This window comes from Arachis hypogaea, chromosome 7 (genome assembly GCF_003086295.3).
Source record: "Arachis hypogaea cultivar Tifrunner chromosome 7, arahy.Tifrunner.gnm2.J5K5, whole genome shotgun sequence".
In the NCBI taxonomy this organism is placed as follows: domain Eukaryota; kingdom Viridiplantae; phylum Streptophyta; class Magnoliopsida; order Fabales; family Fabaceae; genus Arachis; species Arachis hypogaea.
Genome location: NC_092042.1, coordinates 46077207 through 46091045, shown reverse-complemented (window position 1 = coordinate 46091045; position 13839 = coordinate 46077207). Strand labels below are relative to the sequence as shown.

The 13839-nt window shown below is 37.8% G+C and overlaps 1 non-coding gene across 1 annotated transcript; it reads right to left on the bottom strand.

Annotated features, from left to right (window-relative positions):
• Positions 1-11192: 11192 nt before the first annotated feature.
• LOC112704581 (small nucleolar RNA R71) lies at positions 11193-11300 on the bottom strand. The gene has a single exon (XR_003155198.1). It is a non-coding gene; the product is annotated as a small nucleolar RNA R71 (small nucleolar RNA).
• Positions 11301-13839: the final 2539 nt, after the last annotated feature.

The window sequence follows — 13839 nt, the reverse complement described above, 5'->3', positions numbered from 1 at the left end:
AGTAGTTTTTAGTATATTTTAGTTACTTTTTATCATATTTTATTAGTTTTTATGCAAAAATCACATTTCTGGACTTTACTATGAGTTTGTGTGTTATTTTGTAATTTCAGGTATTTTCTGGCGGAAGTTGAAGGACCTGAGCAAAAATCTGATTCAGAAGTTAAGAAAGGACTGCAAATGCTGTTGGATTCTGACCTCCCTTCACTCAAATGCGTTTTTCTAGAGCTACAGAAGTCCAATTGGCGCGTTCTCAATTGGGATAGAAAGCTAACATTTTGGGCTTTCCAGAAATGTATAATAGTTCATACTTTGCTCGATATTTGATGGCCCAACCTGGCGTTAAAACGCCCATCAGAGACCCTTTTCTGGCGTAAAACACCGGAACTGGCACTTGAACTGGAGTTAAACACCCAAATTGGCATCCAAGCTGGCGTTTAACTCTAGAAAAGGCCTATGCATGTGTAAAGCTCAATGCTCAGTCCAAGCACACACAAGTGGGCCCCGGAAGTGGATTTCTGCACTATGTGCACTTAGTTACTTATTTTCTGTAATCCTTAGTAACTAGTTTAGTATAAATAGCACTTTTTACTATTGTATTAGGATCTTATGCCATTTTTCACATTTGGGAGGCTGGCCGGACGGCCTTGCCTAGACCTTTTTCTTTTATGTATTTTCCAACGGTGGAGTTTCTACACCTTATAGATTAAGGTGCGGAGCACTGCTATTCTTCATGAATTAATGCAAGTACTATTGTTTCTCTTTCAATTCATGCTTACTTCTTCTCCAAGATATACTTTCATACTTAATTTAGTTAAGTCAAAATGAAGGGGTGACCCATGACAATCACCCACTATCTTCGTTACTCGCTTAGCCAAGATCCGCATGCCTGACAACCACAAGCGGTCTACATGATGTTCAACATAGTCATTGGACGACGCCGGAGTATAGTCTCTTGGTTCTCTGATCCACGGATTTAACTTACCTCTCCTGACAATAGAGCATTGAATCTGTGAGATTAGAACCTTCGTGGTATAGGCTAGAACCAATTGGCAGCATTCCTGAGATCTGGAAAGTCTAAACCTTGTCTGTGGTATTCCGAGTAGGATCTGGGACGGGATGACTGTGACGAGTTTCAAACTCACGAATGTTGGGCGCAGTAACAGTGTGCAAAAGGATAGAGAGATCTTATTCCGACACAAGTGAGAACTGACAGATGATTAGCCGTGCAATAGCTGTGCCTGGTATTTTTCATCCGAGACGAGAAATCCGACAGTTGATTAGCCGTACAGAAACTGTAGCTGGACCATTTTCACTGAGAGGACGGATGGTAGCCATTGACAACGGTGATCCATCAACATACAGCTTGCCATGGAAGGGAGCACGCATGATTAGATGAAGACAATAGGAAAGCAGAGGTTCAGAAGCAACAAAACATCTCCAAACGCTTATCTAAAATTCCCACCAATGAATTACATAAGTATCTTTATCTTAATTTATGTTTTATTTATCTTTCAATTATCAAAACTCAAAACCAATTGAATCCGCCTGACTAAGATTTATAGGATGACCATAGCTTGCTTCAAGCCGGCAATCTCCGTGGGATCGACCCTTACTCGCGTAAGGTTTTATTACTTGGACAACCCAGTGCACTTGCTGGTTAGTTGTACCGGAGTTGTGAAAAGTGTGATCACAATTCCGTGCACCAAGTTTTTGGCACCGTTGCCGGGAATTGTTCGAGTTTGGACAACTGACGGTTCATCTTGTTGCTTAGATTATATAACCTTCTTTCTTGTTTCAACCTTTATTTTCTTTTCAAAAAGTTTTTTTAAAATTTAATAAAATCATAAAACCAAAAAAAATTTGTGTTTCTTGTTTGAGTCTAATGTCAAATTATAAGTTTGGTGTCAACTGCATTCTTTTAAATTTTCTCAGATTTTCAAAAATTAATGCATTGTGTTCTTCTTTGATCCTCAAGTTGTTCTTGATGATTTTCCTCGTTTGATCTTTAATTTTTCTTGTTTTGTGTCTTTTCTTATTTTTCTTGTGCATTTTCGAATTCATAGTGTTTGAACATTAAAAATTTCTAAGTTTGGTGTCTTGCTTGTATCTCTTTTCTTAAAAATTTTCAAAAATATGTTCTTGATGTTCATCATGATCTTCAAAAGTGTTCTTGGTGTTCATCTTGACATTCAAAGTTTTCTTGCATACATTATTTGTTTTGATCTTAAAATTTTATGTTTTGTTTCATTTTGTTATTTTTCTCTCTCATTAAAAATTAAAAAGTCAAAAAAATATCTTTTCCTTTTTCTTCTCATAGATTTTGAAATTTTGAGTTGACTTAGTCAAAAATTTTTAAAATTTAGTTGTTTCTTGTTAGTCAAGTCAAAATTTTAAATTAAAAAAAATTACATATCTTTTTAGTAAATAATACAGAAAAATGAAGGATCAGAACATAAAGCAGAGGAATCACAAAGAAAAAGAGCTCACTGGCGTCAAAACACCAGTAAAGAGGCATTTTGGGCATTAAACGCCAGAATGGCTATCATTCTGGGCGTTAAACGCCAGAATGGGCAGCATTCTCGATGTTTAGAAAAATGCCTAGTAAAGAAGGATTCCTGGCGTTTAACGCCAGCCAGGGTATTTGGCTGGGCGTTAAACGCCAGAATGGATAGCATTCTGGGCATTTAACGCCAGGATGACACAAGGGAGATAATTTTGTTTCCAATTCGAATTTTTTCAATTTTTCATGTTTTAATTCATAACTTTTTTAATCAAACATATTTTAAACGTTCATTTTTCAATTTTTTTTATGTTTTTGAAAATTTTCAAACTAATTTTTCAAAAATCTTTTTCTTAATCTTATTTTATATTTTCGAAAATCCTTGCTAACAATTAATGTTTTGATTAAAAAATCTCAAGTTTGTTACTTTCTTGTTAAGAAAGGTTCAATCTTTAAATTTTAGAATCATATCTTTTAGTTTCTTGTTAATCAAGTCATCAACTCTAAATTTAAAAATCAAACCTTTTTAATTTCTTTTTCAACTCTTTTTCAAAATATATTTCAACCATATCTTTTAAAATTTTAATTTCAAAATCTTTTTCTAACTTCTTATCTTTTCAAAATTTATTTCCAAATCTTTTTCAACTAACTACTTGACTTGTTTGTTTTAATTTTAAAAAGTTTACTATTTCGTATCTTTTTCAAAACCACTTAACTACTTTTCCACTTCTAATTTTCGAAAATCACAAACCACTTTTTCAAAAATCTTTTTAATTAACTAATTGTTTTAGTTTTTAATTTTCTTGGACTTCTTTTTCAAATTTTCGAAACTAACTTAATTAATTAAATAAAAATGAAAATATTTTTCTCTTCCCTCTTCTTAAAATTCGAACACACACACTCTCTCTCTCATCTCTTTCTATTTATCTTATTTAATTACTAACACTTCTCTTCTACTGATAATTCGAACCCCTCTCTCTTCTCTCTGTTCGAATTACTCATCTTCTCTCTCCTCTCATTCTTCTATTCTTCTATTCTTATACTCACATCAAGGAATCTCTATACTGTGACATAAAGGATTCCACTACTCCTTTTGTTCTCTTCTTTTTCATATGAGTAGGAACAAGGATAAGGACATTGAAGCTGATCCTGAACCTAAAAGGACTCTAAAGAAGTAGCTAAGAGAAGCTAAAGCACAACACTCCAGAGAGGATCTTACAGAAAATCTTGAGAAAGAAGCAGACATGGCAGTCGAACCCAACAACAATGCTAGAGACGCGAGGAAGATGTTTGGTGACTATACTGCACCAACTTCCAACTTCTATGGAAGAAGCATCTCAATTCCTGCCATTGGAGTAAAAAACTTTGAGCTTAAGCCTCAAGTAGTTTCTCTAATGCAGCAGAATCGCAAGTTTTATGGACTTCCATCGAAAGATCCTCATCAGTTCTTAGCTGAATTCTTGCAGATCTGTGATAGTGTTAAGACCAATAGAGTTGATCCTGAGGTTTGCAAACTTATGCTTTTCCACTTTATTGTAAGAGACAGAGCTAGGATATGGTTGGACTCGCAACCTAGAGAAAGCCTAAACTCTTGGGATAAGCTGGTCACTACTTTCTTGGCCAAATTCTTTCCACCTCAAAAGCTGAGCAAGCTTAGAGTGGATGTCCAAACCTTCAGACAGAAAGAAGGTGAATCCCTCTATAAAGCTTGGGAAAGATACAAGCAATTGATTAGAAGGTGTCCTTCTGACATGCTTTCAGAATAGAGCATCTTAGATATATTCTATGATGATCTGTCTGAATTGTCCAAGATGTCATTGGACCACTCTTCTGGTGGGTCTCTTCATCTGAAGAAAACACCTGCAGAGGCTCAGGAACTCATTATGGTGGTTGCAAATAATCAATTCATGTACACTTCTGAAAGAAATCCTGTGAGTAATGGGATGACTCAGAAGAAAGGAGTTTTTGAGATTGATACTCTGAATGCCATATTGGCTCAGAACAAAATATTGACTCAGCAAGTCAATATGATTTCTCAGAATCTAACTGGATTGCAAGCTGCATCCGGAAATACTAAAGAAGCCTCCTCTGAAGGAGAAGCTTATGACCCTGAGAATCCTGCAATGGAAGAGGTGAATTATATGGGAGAATCTTATGGAAACACTTATAATCCTTCATGGAGAAATCATCCAAATTTCTCATGAAAGGATCAATAGAAGTCTCAACAAGGCTTCAATAATAATAATGGTGGGAGAAATAGGTTTGGCAATAGCAAGCCTTTTCCCTTATCTTCTCAGCAACAGACAGAGAATTCTGAGCAGAGCCCCTCTAGCTTAGTAAACATAGTCTCTGATCTATCTAAGGCCACTCTCAGTTTTATGACTGAAACAAGGTCCTCCATTAGAAATTTGGAGGCCCAAGCAATACAGAAGAGAATCCAAAGAGAGAGTGCAAGGCCATCAATATAACCAAAATGGCCAAACCTATAGAGGAGGAAGAGGCAGTGACTTCCAGTGAGGAAGACCTCAATGGATGCCCACTAGCCAATAAAGAAGTCCCTAATGAGGAACCAAAGGAATCTGAGGCTTATATAGAGACCATAGAAATTCCACTGAACTTCCTATTACCATTCATGAGCTCTGATGAGTATTCTTCCTCTGAAAAAGATGAAGATATTGTTGAAGAGCAAGTTGCTCAATACCTAGGATCAATCATGAAGTAGAATTCCAAGTCATTTGGTAATGAGAGTTGGGAGGATGAACCTCCATTGCTCATCCATGAACTGAATACCTTGGTGCAGCTGAAATTACCTCAGAAGAAACCAGATCCCAGAAGGTTCTTAATACCTTGTACCATAGGCACCTTGACCTTTGAGAAGGCTCTGTGTGAGCTGGGGTTAGGTATAAACCTCATGCCACTCTCTGTAATGGAAAAACTAGGGATCTTTGAGGTACAAGCTGTAAGAATCTCACTAGAGATGACAGACAAATCAATGAAATAGGCTTATGGACTTGTAGAGGATGTCTTAGTGAAGGTTGAAGGCCTTTACATTCCTACTAACTTCATAATCATAGACCCTGGGAAGGATGAGGATGAATCCATCATCCTTGAAAGACCCTTCGTAGCCACAGCAAGGGCTGTGATTGATGTGGACAGAGGAGAGTTAGTCCTGCAACTGAATGATGACTACCTTGTGTTTAAGGCTTAAGGATCTTCCTCTGTAACCATGGAGAGAAAGCCTGAAAAGCTTCTCTCAATACAGAGTCAAGCAAAGTCCCATCAAGGCCATTTCTATGAAGTTGTGACCAAGAAAAAGGTGATCCCCGAGGTCCCCTTCATGCTCAAAAAGAGTGAATATCCGGAGATCCGACGTGAGGTGCGGAGAAGAGGTTGGGAAGTTCTCACCAACCCCATCCAATAAGTCAGAATCTTAATGGTTCAAGAGTTCTATGCTAATGCATGGATCATTAAAAACCATGATCAAAGTGTAAACCCAAACCCAAAGAATTGGCTCACAATGGTTCGGGGAAAATACTTGAATTTTAGTCCAGAAACGGTGAGGTTGGCCTTCAACTTGCCAATGATGCAAGGAGATCCTTATCCTTTCACTAGAAGGGTAAACTTTAATCAAAGGTTGGACCAAGTCCTCATGGACATCTGTATGGAAGGAGCCCAATGGAAGAGAGACTCCAAAGGCATATCGGTTCAACTGAGAAGGCTGACCTCAAGCCCGTGGCTAGAGGATGGTTGGAATTCATCCAATGCTCTATCATTCCTACTAGCAACCGGTCTGAAGTAACGGTGGATTGGGCCATCATGATCCATAGTATCATGATTGGAGAGAAAGTGGAAGTTCATGAGATCATACCTCTAGAACTATACAAGGTGGCTGACAAGCCCTCCACTTTGGCAAGGTTAGCCTTCCCTCATCTCATCTATCACCTATGCAATTTAGCTGGAATTGTCATAGAGGATGACATCCTCATTGAAGCAGACAAGCCCATAACTAAAAAGAGGATGGATCAAACAAGAGAGCCCACTCATGGACCTCAACAAGAGCATGAGGAAGTCCCTCATCAAGAAATCCCTGAGATGCCTCAAGGGATGCATTTCCCTCCACACAACTATTGGGAGAAACTCAACACCTCTTTAGGAGAATTGAGTTCTAACATGGAGCAATTGAGGATGGAGCACTAAGAGCACTCCATTATCCTCCATGAAATCAGAGAGGACTAAAGAGCCATGAGGGAGGAGCAACAAAGGCAAGGAAGAGATATTATGGAGCTAAGCACTCCATAGGATCTTCAACAGGAAGAACTAGCCGCCGTCACTAAGGTGGACCCATTCTTTAATTTCCTTGTTCTTATTTTTCCATTTTTTCATTTCTATGCTTTATGTTTTGTCTATGTTTGTGTATTTACTACATGATCATTAGTGTTTAGAGTCTATGTCTTAAAGCTATGAATGTTCCATGAATCTTTCACCTTTTTTAAATAAAAAATGTTTCTATTTGCAAAAGAACAAGAAGTACATGAATTTTAAAATTTATCTTGAAAATAGTTTAATTATTTTGATGTGGTGGCAATACTTTTTATTTTCTGAATGAATGCTTGAACAGTGCATATTTTTTATAGTGAAATTTATGAAAGTTAAACTTGTTGGCTTTTGAAAGAATAATAAAAAAAGAGAATTGTTATTGATAATATGAAAAATAAAAAAATTGATTCTTGAAGCAAGAAAAAGCAGTGAAAAATACAAAGCTTGCAAAAAAAATGGCAAAAAATAAAGAAAAAGAAAAAGCAAGCAGAAAAAGCCAATAGCCCTTTAAACTAAAAGGCAAGGGTAAAGAGGATCCAAGGCTTTGAGCATCAGTGGATAGGAGGGCCCAAAGGAATAAAATCCTGGTCTAAGCGGCTAATTCAACATGTCCCTAACCATGTGCTTGTGTCATGTAGGTCCAAGTGAAAAGGTTGGGACTGAGTGGTTAAAGTTGTGATTGATGATCGGATAATTTATACAGTTTTTGGCATTATTTTTAGGTAGTGTCTAGTATATTTTAGTCAATTTTTAGTATATTTTTAATAGTTTTTATGAAAAATTCACATTTATGTACTTTACTATGAGTTTCTGTATTTTTCTGTGATTTCATGTATTTTCTGGCTGAAATTGAGGGATCTGAGCAAAAATCTGATTTAGAGGCTGAGAAAGGACTGCAGATGCTGTTGGATTCTGACCTCCCTGCACTCGAAGTGGATTTTTTGGAGCTAAAGAAGGCCAATTTGCACGCACTTAATTGCGTTAGAAAGTAGACATCTTGGGCTTTCTAGAAATGTTTAATAGTCCATACTTTGTCTGAGATTTGATGGCCTAAACTGGCGTCCAAACGCCCACCAAAGAACCTTTTCTGGCGTAAAACGCCGGAACTGGCACCAAAGCTGGAGTTAAACGCCCAAACTGGCATCCAAGCTGGCGTTTAACTCCAAGGATGGCCTATGCACGTGAAAGCTTCAAAGCTCAGCCCAAACACACACCAAGTGGGCCCTGGAAGTGGATTTCTACACTATCTACTCATTTTCTGTAAACCTAGGTTACTAGTTTAGTATAAATAGCACTTTTTGACTATTGTATTGCATCTTTGGACCACTTTCGATCCTTTGATCAGGTCTTCTTCCCCTATTTTTGAATTCTTATGCCATTTGGGAGGCTGGCCATTTGGCCATGCCTAGACCTTTTGTTCTTATGTATTTTCAACGGTGGAGTTTCTACACCTCATAGATTAAGGTGAGGAGCTCTGCTGTTCCTCATGAATTAATGCAAGTACTATTATTTTCCTTCAATTCATGCCTACTTCTTCTCCAAGATATAATCTTGCACTTAATTCAGTTAAGTCAGACTGAAGGGGTGACCCGTGACAATCACCCACTATCTTCAGTACTCGCTTAGCCAAGATCCGCGTGCCTGACAACCACAAAGTGGTCTACATGATGTTCAACGTAGTCATTAGACGCCAGCCAGAGTATACTCTCTTGGGTCTCTGATCTACGGATTTACATCGTCTCTCCTGACAATAGAGCATCCGACCCTGTGATTAGGATCTTCTTGGTATAGGCTAGAATCAATAGACATCATTCCTGAGATCCGAAAAGTATAAACCTTGTCTGTGGTATTTCGAGTAGGATCTGGGAAGGGATGACTGTGAGGAGCTTTAAACTCGTGAATGTTGGGCGCAGTGACAGTGTGCAAAAGGATCAATGGATCTTATTCCGACACAAATGAGAACCAACAGATGATTAGCCCTGTGGTAGCTATGCCTGGTATTTTTCATCCGAGACGAGAAATCTGACAGTTGATTAGCCATACGGAGACCGTAGCTGGACCATTTTCACTGAGAGGATCATACAGCTTGCCAGGGAAAGGAGCATGCATGGTTGGATGAAGACAATAGGAAAGCAGAGGTTCAAAAGCAACAAAGCATCTCCAAATGCTTATCTAAAATTCTCACCAATGAATTACATAAGATTTTATGTTCTATTTATCTTTTAATTATCAAACCTCATAACCATTTGAATCTGCCTGACTGAGATTTACAAGATGACTATAGCTTGCTTCAAGCCGACAATCTCCGTGGGATCGACCCTTACTCACGTAAGGTATTACTTGGACGACCCAGTGCACTTGCTGGTTAGTTGTGCAGAGTTGTGAAAAGTGTGATTTACAATTTCGTGCACCAAGTTTTTGGCGCCGTTGCCAGGGATTGTTCGAGTTTGGACAACTGACGGTTCATCTTATTGCTTAGATTGGGTAATTTTATTTTTATTTTCGAAAAAATACAAAAAAATTAATAAATCATAAAAACCAAAAATATTTTTTGTGTTTCTTGTTTGAGTCTAGTGTTAAATTTTAAGTTTGGTGTCAATTGCATGCTTTAATTTTTCTTAATTTTCGAAAACATATGCATTGTGTTCTTCATTGATCTTCAAGTTGTTCTTGATGATTTTCCTTGTTCTGATCTTTAAATTCTCCTTTTTTATGTCTTTTCTTGTTTTTCATATGCATTTTTAAATCCATAGTGTCTAAACATTAAAAATTTCTAAGTTTGGTGTCTTGCATATCATTCTTTTCTTAAAAATTTTCAAAAATATGTTCTTGATGTTCATCATGATCTTCAAAGTGTTCTTGGTGTTCATCTTGACATTCAAAGTGTTCTTGCATGCATTACTTGTTCTGATCTTAATTTTTCATGTTTTGTGTTATTTTGTTGTTTTTCTCTCTCCTCATTAAAAATTCAAAAAAAAAATAAAAAATAACTCTTTTCAAGCAAATAATACAGAGAAATGAAGATTCAGAACATATAGTAGAGGAATCACAGAGAAAAAGCTGGGCGTTTAGAAAAATGCCCAGTGAGGAAGGAATTCTGGCGTTAAACGCCAACTAGGGTATCTGGCTGGGCGTTAAACACCCAAAGAGGTAGCATTTTGGGCGTTAAATGCCAGAATGGATAGCATCCTGGGCGTTTAACGCCAGGATGACACAGGGGAGGTAATTTCGTTTCAAATTCAAATTTTTTTCAAATTTTCATGTTTTAATTCATAATTTTAAAATCTTATCTTTCCATATTTTCAAAAATCCTTGCTAACAATTAATGTTTTGATTCAAAAAATTGCAAGTTTGTTACTTTCTTGTAATGAAAGGTTCAATCTTTGAATTTTAGAATCATATCTTTTAATTTCTTGTTAGTCAAGTCATCAATTTTAAAAATCAAATCTTTTTCAATCATATCTTTTTAAAATCAAATCTTTTTCAAATAATTACTATTTCTTATCTTTTTCAAAACCACCTAACCACTTTTTCACTTCTCATTTTCAAAAATCACTAACCCCTTTTTCAAAAATCTTTTTAATTAACTAATTGTTTTAAATTCTAATTTTATGTTATTTCTTTTAAATTTTCGAAAACTCTTTCTCTCTCATCTCTTTCTATTTATTTTATTTAATTGCTAACATTCCTCCTCCACTCATCTAAAAAAATTTTTCGAACTCACCTCCTCTCTTTTCTCATTTTTCTACTCCTTTCCTTCTAACACATCAAAGAATCTCTATACTGTGACATAGAGGATTCCACTACTTTCTTTTATTCTCTTCTTTTTCATATAAGCAGAAACATGGATAAAAATATTCTTGTTGAAGCTGATCTTGAACCTGAAAGGACTCTGAAGAAGAAGCTAAGAGAAGCTAAAGCACAACACTCTGGAGAGGACCTTTAAGAGAATTTCGAAAAAGAAGTAGACATGGCAGTCGAACCCAACAATAATGCAAGAGATGCAAGGAATGTGCTTGGTGACTATACTGCACCAACTTCCAGCTTCTATGGAAGAAGCATCTCAATTCCTGCCATTGGAGCAAACAAGTTTGAGCTTAAGCCTCAATTAGTTTCTCTAATGCAGCAAAATTGCAAGTTTCATAGACTTCCATCAGAAGATCCTCATCAGTTCTTAGCTAAATTCTTGCAGATCTGTGATACTGTCAAGACCAATGGGGTTGATCCCGAGGTCTACAGACTTATGCTTTTCCCCTTTGCTGTAAGAGATAGAGCTTGGACATGGTTGGACTCACAACCTAAAGAAAGCCTGAACTCTTGGGAAAAGTTGGTCAATGCTTTCTTGACCAAATTTTTTCCACCTCAAAAGATGAGCAAGCTTAGAGTGGAAGTCCAAACCTTCAAATAGAAGGAAGGTGAATCCCTCTATGAAGCTTGGGAAAGATACAAGCAATTAACCAAAAGGTGTCCTTCTGACATGCTTCCATAATGAAGCATCATATGCATATTCTATGATGGTCTATCTGAGTTGTCTAAGACGTCATTGGACTATTTTGCTGGTGGATCCCTTCATCTAAAAACCCCTGCAGAAGCACAGGAACTCATTGAGATTGTTACAAATAACCAGTTCATGTACACTTCTGAAAGAAATCCTGTGAATAATGGGATGACTCAGAAGAAAGGAGTTCTTAAGATTGATACTCTGAATGCCATATTGGCTCAGAATAAAATATTGACTTAGCAAGTCAATATGATTTTTTAGAATCTAACTGGATTGCAAGCTTCATCTGGTAGTGCTAAGGAAGCCTCCTCTGAAGGAGAAGCTTATGACCCTGAGAATCCTGCAATGGAAGAGGTAAATTACATGGGAGAATCCTATGGAAACACCTATAATCCTTCATGGAGGAATCATCCAAATTTCTCATGGAAGGATCAACAGAAGCCTCAACAAGGCTTCAACAACAATAATGGTAGGAGAAATAAGTTTGACAACAGCAAGCCTTTTCCATCATCTTCTCAGCAACAGACAGAGAATTCTGAGCAGAGCCTCTCTGGCCTAGCAAACATAGTCTCTGATCTATCTAAGACCACTCTCAGTTTCATGAATGAAACAAGGTCCTTCATCAGAAATTTGGAGGGACAAGTGGGTCAGCTAAGTAAAAGAGTTACTGAAACTCCTCCTAGTACTCTCCCAAGCAATACAGAAGAGAATCCCAAAAGAGAGTGAAAGGCCATAACTAAAACCAAAATGGCCGAACCTGGAGAGAGTGAAGAGGTAGTGATTCCCAGTGAGAAAAACCTCAAGGGATGTCCACTGACCAATAAGAAGTTCCCTATTGAGGAACCAAAGGAATCTGAGGCTCATACAAAGACCATAGAGATTCCACTAAACCTACTATTGTCATTCATGAGCTCTGATGAATATTCTTCCTCTTAAGAGGACGACGACACTGCTGAAGAGCAAGTTGCTCAGTATCTAGGAGCAATCATGATGCTGAATGCCAAGTTATTTGGTAATGAGACTTGGGAGGATGAACCTCCATTGCTCATCAATGAACTGAATACATGGATTCAGTAGACATTGCCTCAAAAGAAACCGGATCCCGAATAGTTCTTAATACCTTGCACCATAGGCACCATGAGCTTTGAAAAGGCTCTGTGTGACCTGGGGTCAGGTATCAACCTCATGCCACTCTCTGTAATGGAGAAACTAGGGATCTTTGAGGTACAAGCTGTAAAAATCTCACTAGAGATGGCAGACAAATCAATGAAAAAGGCTTATGGACTTGTAGAGGATGTCTTAGTGAAGGTTGAAGGCCTTTACATCCCTGCTGACTTCATAATCCTAGACATTGAGAAGGATGAGGATAAATCCATCATCCTTGGAAGACCCTTCCTAGGCACAGCAAGGGTTGTGATTGATGTGGACAGAGGAGAGTTAGTCCTTCAATTAAATGTGGACTACCTTGTGTTTAAGACTCAAGGATCTTCTTCTGTAAACATAGAGAAGAAGCATGAAAAGATTCTCTCAATACAGAGTCAGAAAGAGCCCCACACTCAACTTCTAAGTTTGGTGTTGGGAGGCCACAACCATGCTCTGAGCATCTGTGAAGCTCTGTAACAGCTTCCTGTTAAGCTATTGACATTAAAGAAGTGCTTATTGGGAGGCAACCCAATTTTATTTATCTATATTAATTACTTTTTCATTTTATTCTCCATTGTTAGTATATATTTTCTTTAGGTTGATGATAATGTGAAGTTACAAAAACAGCTGTAGAATTAAAGCAAAATAAAAAATAGCATACCCTGGAGGACGAGCTTAGTCACGTTTAAACGCCAGCAAGGAAAGCAAATTGGGCGTTTAACGCCCAGTCAGGCACCATTTTGGGCATTAAACGCCACAAATGGCACACAGACTGGCGTTTAATGCCAGAAAAGGGTGTCTGGTGACTAGCTGGCGTTAAACACCAGTAAGGGTAGCAGAATGGGCGTTTAACGCCCAGTCTGGCAGCATTCTGGTCGTTAAACGCCAGAACTGGCAGCCAGACTGGCGTTTAATGCCAGAAAAGGGCATCAGCCTGGCGTTTAACGTTAGAAATGCCATACAGAGGGCGTTTAAATGCCAGAAAGGTGCAGGGATGAGAAATCCTTGACACCTCAGGATCTATGGATCCCACAGGATCCCCACCTACCCCATCTCACTCTCCCTCTTCTTCACACCTTTCCATAATACTATTCCCCAATACCCAACTACCTCACCATTCAAATTTAAACCATTTCCCTCCCAAACCTACCCATTCTTCACACGGTTACCCTTTCTCCCTTACCCTATAAGTAACCCTCCTTACCACCGTCCGTTTCACACATCTCCAACATTTAACCCCCTTGGCCGAATTCTTACACACCTCCATCTCCTCTATTTCTTCTTCTTCTCCTCCTTTCTTTCTTCTTTTGCTTGAGGACGAGCAAACCTTTTAAGTTTGGTGTGGAAAAAAGTGTTGCTTTTTGTTTTTCCATAACCA